This window comes from Mixophyes fleayi, chromosome 4, assembly GCF_038048845.1.
Source record: "Mixophyes fleayi isolate aMixFle1 chromosome 4, aMixFle1.hap1, whole genome shotgun sequence".
Classification (NCBI taxonomy): Eukaryota; Metazoa; Chordata; class Amphibia; order Anura; family Limnodynastidae; genus Mixophyes; species Mixophyes fleayi.
Window position 1 is genome coordinate 136,587,698 of NC_134405.1, and position 6,000 is coordinate 136,593,697.

The following is a 6,000-nucleotide window of genomic DNA, read 5'->3' on the forward strand; positions in this document are numbered from 1 at the left end:
TAACTGGCTGAAACTCACTCTGAATAGGAAATACAAATGATTAAAACACAGTTACAGATGCTGTTGAAGCAATGGGTGCCATAAAGAAATGGGCTGATTTCTATTGCTTCCATACTTCAAAAGGGAAGACACAAATTCTTGCACCTTCATTAAACTAGCAACCCACAAACCTTCCACCACAGACAGCTCGGTGACCCCGAACCACAACAGGGGACACAGTTACTAATCATAAGGTACTTTTAAGAACATTATCACCATAAAAAACTGTGTTACTCTTTTGAAACCCGAGACGTGATGGTTCCATCTCCCATAAAAAACAGTACTACACTTAAAGAAAGGTCACAGCACAATTTCACAATCTATCTCCAGTGTAGATAGATAGTGCAGACTGTCACACTGACAGAAAGATGACATCAGAACATTTTTTGTCTAACAGCCTCTTGTCTCGATCCAGTTGTTTTTTTTCAATCAAAGCCTTTGTATGTTATTATATTGTTGTATATGTGCATTGTAGTGATAAGAAATGATCTGTACTTTATCACAATACAACACAAAGACTCCTGTTCCTCTGGTGCCTAATAGATATCTTATCTTGGGGAGTTGGCTTGCAATCTAGTTAGTGTCAGTAGTTAGTATCAGTAGTGCAAACAAACAACAGTTAAATGAGGAAAATAAAAATACAAAAAAGGCAATAAGAAATAAGTTTGTCATTTAACAAAAAATATATAAAAATTAAATCCCCTATAAGAATGATATATTCCAGTAGAGCTTTTTACAGGGCAGGAATAAAAAAAATTACCTGTATCCCAAACATAATTTTTCAAGCTAGTCTCACCTTGGTTAACAGCATTACGCAAATGATGAAACTCTTTTGTATCTGTAAATCTGTAAATGGTTTGTAGGAGAGGGTATGTTCTTCAGAAACATAGGTACAACGAGTTGGGTTCACACTACATCATTTTCCAACCAAAGTTTTATCTACAACAATTTTACTAACGACTAAAAAAAAAGGAAAAGAAAAAAATCCTGATCATGCATACACACTGCTATACATGTTTTAAAAGATTTAACCTCATCTGTGCTCTTCAACTGTCATAGCTGGTTGAAAAGATTATGACTCTGTAAACTCTATGAAGATCCTGATTGTGAGTGCATACACACTGCAGGATTGGAAGGACATCGTTCCATAGCTGAACGAGATTTATAGATCTGCTGAACAAGCAAATCAAACGATGGTCAGTGCTTTGGAATGACTATTGTTCATTGTCTAAGTGTATACACTAATATGGTATCCAGATGAACGGTCTTTTATCGGGTGATTGGCCCGGTAATTGGCTGAAAACACTGTAGTAAGTACCCAGCCCTAATAGATGGTGTGCAGGCCATAGGACACTATAAAATGTAAACGATGAGCCTTTGGATAGCTCATTTCAGTTCAGTTCCCCTATGACAAGAAAAAATCTATTTGCACCTATGTCCACAATTTTATTTGACCACATTCCTCATATAGCTGGCTACACATGGACTGATCTTGTAGTCCAGCTCATCTTGTGGCAATTCTGGCTAAACAGCTGGATCACTTCTGGTGTTACTGGCTGATAGCATTCATCCTCAAATTACAATGGCCAAAACCCTTTACAAAGAAACATACTGGTCTTGTTTTTGTCTTGCATTCCTCAATATATTCTTCTGTTTCCTAGTTTTGCCCCATCATTGATTAAGCATTAGGCTGATTATGAACTTGATTAAGCATTAGGTTGCCGTTTGAAAGTGAAATCAAAATACATGTTCAGGAAATGGTTTAATCTGTGAATGAGTTTGAGCCAAGTTGATTCTATGATAAAAAAAAATAATAAAACCTTTACAATTCTTTTCTGTATCAGGTTGTTATATTTGTTTTATTTGTATATCTTGTGCATCAGGGAAATAAATTCTATAATTCTTATTCAGGAAAACAGTTTTATATTAAACTATATTTTCTACACCAATTTTTGTATCTACCTCTCTAAGTGCCTTGTGGTAAGCTTTACATTAGGGAGACCACAAAAACATTTAAGGTACATTTTTTTTAACATAATTTAAACATTTTCTGTCCCCCAAAATTTATGAAACTCAAAAGAAAAAACAGACAGGATTTTAGCCTTGTTGTTCAGCATTTTTAGATGTTGTCATGTTCGCCGGGTTTTGTCTTTAACAAAATTGCCGTTTTAAATATTGCCGTCACAATTGATGAATATCGGGGGTTCGATGGAACGCTGCGTAATACATTTACCCCCTGGAGTCTTCATTAGAAAAGAGTCATCGCCGAGACAGCCTCCTATCAGAAGTGCTGTCCCAACATGACTTTTATAGTAAATTGCCCCGAAAAAGTCATCTCTCATCATTGCGATGACAGATAATACTTGATGGGGCAAAAATCAGAAAATTGTCAAATAAGCCTCATTGTATCAGCATTGCTTCTCCCTGTAGACTGTAAGCACAAAAAGGGCTTTTTCTATTCATCTCCTTGTCAATCTCATTTTACTTGGTTTTTTAGTGTACGACTTGCATTTTGTATGATCTATTATTCTGACTGTCCAGGGAAACAGAGTTTTATGTCATCTTACAAATAAGCAATGATGATAATGGTATAAATGTGGCTTCACAATATCCAGCAAGTATATAGTTATAGGTAATAAGGTTCTAATGCTAATTACTTCTATCTCATTTTGCACGAATGTCAGAGCTGTATTAAGAAATTGCATTTTTATTACTAATAGTATGCTGTCCTTTCACTGTTTGTTTGTTTAAAACTGTTATTGCTAGTGTTTGTTCGGGGAGTTTATTGAGGGCCAAATTGAAGAACACTGATCACATGTGTTGGTTAACCATATATATTCATTGTAGAATGCCTGCAAAGCCAGTGATGGCTGCATAGCTGTGTGTATAGTTCTAAGTGTATAGTTACAAGTGTAAAAAATGTAAATAGCATAATTCAGAGTTATACCGGAGTTAAACAGGAGAAGAACATTCTTCCTATTATCACAGCTACAGTATCCACCTGAAGCTCCATATTCTACTCCTGATGTTTTCATCTCTCCCTGGCTACAAGCTTCATACCACAAGAAGACTGTTTTGGACTCTGATCTTAATTTCTACTCAGCTCATGAAAGTTTGTTTTATCTGTCAGTTTATTTTCACTGCAACATCCCTTCTGTTTAATCAGCCTGCTGTACTGCTTGCTCATCTACTCCCTACCCATGCTACAGCTATTTCAGTCCTCTATCTCATCAATGTACTTTCAATTCTACACAAGGCTTTGTCTGCTATCACAAATGAAGAAATTAAACTGAGTTTGAACCACTCTCCCCTCTCATGACTCTGCAATAACTCAGCTACTCCATCACCTGTTCTTTATTACTCTTCATTCAACTCTTCCATCCACTCCCCCACATGGCTCCCCACATCATTATTCCATGCTATCCAGACATCCAGGAATAAACTACATCTACTGCAGCCTCACACTGCACTGCTTCTCTGATTGCACAGGACATTGCAACTAGGTAATTCTTTTAATTCCCTAATGTTTTGCTATTTTACTCATAAAACTCAATGTTTGCCAAATTATTTTTCTTCTTCAAGACATTATCTATAGGACTATATCATCTTCTCTATCATCACCTTTACCCATACTGTAACATATGCCTCTTTCCACATTGCACCTTCATTACTTCACTCACCTCTAGTTAACACTCTTTTCCTATTTAAATTCAATAACTTTAACAACCTCACCCTGTCACCTAAAAACTAAAAGGACACACATTTTACAATCATCTTTCCTACCTTTCTTCCTCCCTGCTTCTATTAGCTGGTGATAGATCACCTAATCCAGGTCCCCCTCACTTCTCTCACACACGTATACCTGAATGCTACAGAAATCTGGCAAACCTCAAACACATCACCTGTCTCCCCACTCTTCCAAAGTTAAAAAAGTTTAAATGTGCCCTTTGGAATGCACATTCTGTTTATAACAAACTTACCTCCGTACACAATCTCTTCCTCTCAAACAACCTCAACCTATGGCAATAACAGAAACATTGTTCACACAATCAGATACTGCCTCACCTGCAGCCCTTTCACATGGTGGTCTCCATTTCACACGCACCCCCAGACCTGGAGGCAGACAAGGAGGTGGGGTTGGACTACTTCTCTCCCTACAGTGCACGTTCACAGTTCTACCAAATGTCCCATCACTCACGTTCACATTTATTGAAGTACATAGTACTTAACCCATCCTCTATGCGTGTTGCTGTCGTCTATTGCCCCCCTGGACCACACCAACAATTTCTTGAACACTTCTCTACATGGCTTTCTCACTTCTTATTCTCTGACATCCCCACCATCATCTTGGGTGATTTCAACATTCCTATTGCTAATCCACGTTCAAATGCTGCTTCAAAACTACTCTCTCTAACATCCTCACTTGACCTCTCCCAGTGGATTGAATCCACTACTCATCAGGATGGCCACTGTCTTGATTTTGTTTTCTCTAGACTATGCACAGTTTCTCATTATCTTAACACTCTTCTCCCAACACTAACACTATGTTAGTTAGAGGGTTGTTGTTTTGTGTTAGCTGTTCAACACCTTCTCTCCCCAATTTCTACATTCTCCTCCCCTGATAGGGCAGTACATCATTTTCACCAAACCCTAGCAACTGCCCTTGATCACGTGGCTCCAGCGACTCTTCATACTCCGCTAGACTTTGATGCCAACCGTGGCACACTAAAGTAACACAAACTCTCCAAAAACTTTCTCGTAAAGCAGAACGTCACTGGCGTAAATTTTGTACCTCTAATGATTTCATCACATATACTGCTATCTAGCACTCCTATCGAAATGCTCTGAACACTGCAAAACAAACATACTTCTAATCTCTCATCTATGCTCAGGCTTCTAACCCCAAAAGCCTTTTTAACACATTAAAATCTCTTCTAAACCCCCTCACCCCAAACCCTCCGACTACCATCAGTGCCCAGGATCAGACTTGAAATGGTATCATCTCCCTTGACAATAATCAGCTCAATTCCTTTGTAGCACCCTCTGACACTCTCTCTTCATTTGATCCCACAAATGAAGAGGAAGTTTCTACTCTCTTCTTATCTTCCTACTCTACCTCCTGTTCTCTTGATCTCATACCCTCACAAATTAGTAGGTCCCTGTTTCCTGTGCTCAATTCAATTCTAACTAAAATCTATAATCTCTCTCTCTCTCTACTGGTATTTTTCCATCACTATTCAAGCATGCAGTGATCACTCCTATTTTGAAAAGCAAAATTCGGACCCAAACTCTCTCTCAAATTACCGCCCCATCTCTCAGCTCCCATGCAATTCCAAGCTTCTCAAGAGAATTATCTACACTCGCCTCACACACTTTCTTACAGCAAACAACCTACTGGATTCTATTCAGTCAGACTTTCGCTCTCAACACTCCACAGAGACTGCGCTAACCAAGGTTGTCAATGATTTGATCACAGCAAAAACTGAAGGCCATTGCGCTCCTCTAATTCTCTTGGATCTCTCTGCTGCATTTGACACTGTTGACCACTCTCTCCTCATACAAATGCTACAATCCTTAGGTCTTGAAGGCACTGTTCTATCCTGGTTCTCATCCTACCATCTAATAGCTCTTTCAGTGTTAAATTCTCTGGATCCACCTCTGCTCCGCTTCCTTTATCAGTTGGAGTACCACAAGGCTCAGTCCTAGGTCTTCTGCTATTCTCTATCTATGCCACTTCTCTTGGAAAACTAATAAGCTCCTTTGGATTTCGGTATCATCTCTATGCTGCTGATACACAAATTTATCTATCCTCTCCTGATCTCTCACCATGTGTGTTGTCTCACGTTACTGACTGTCTTTCTGCCATTTAATCATGGATGTCTTCTCGCCAACTCAAACTCAATCTTTTCAAAAACTGAATTAATAATATTCCCACCCAAAAACAGAAGCTTCCTGCCTGAC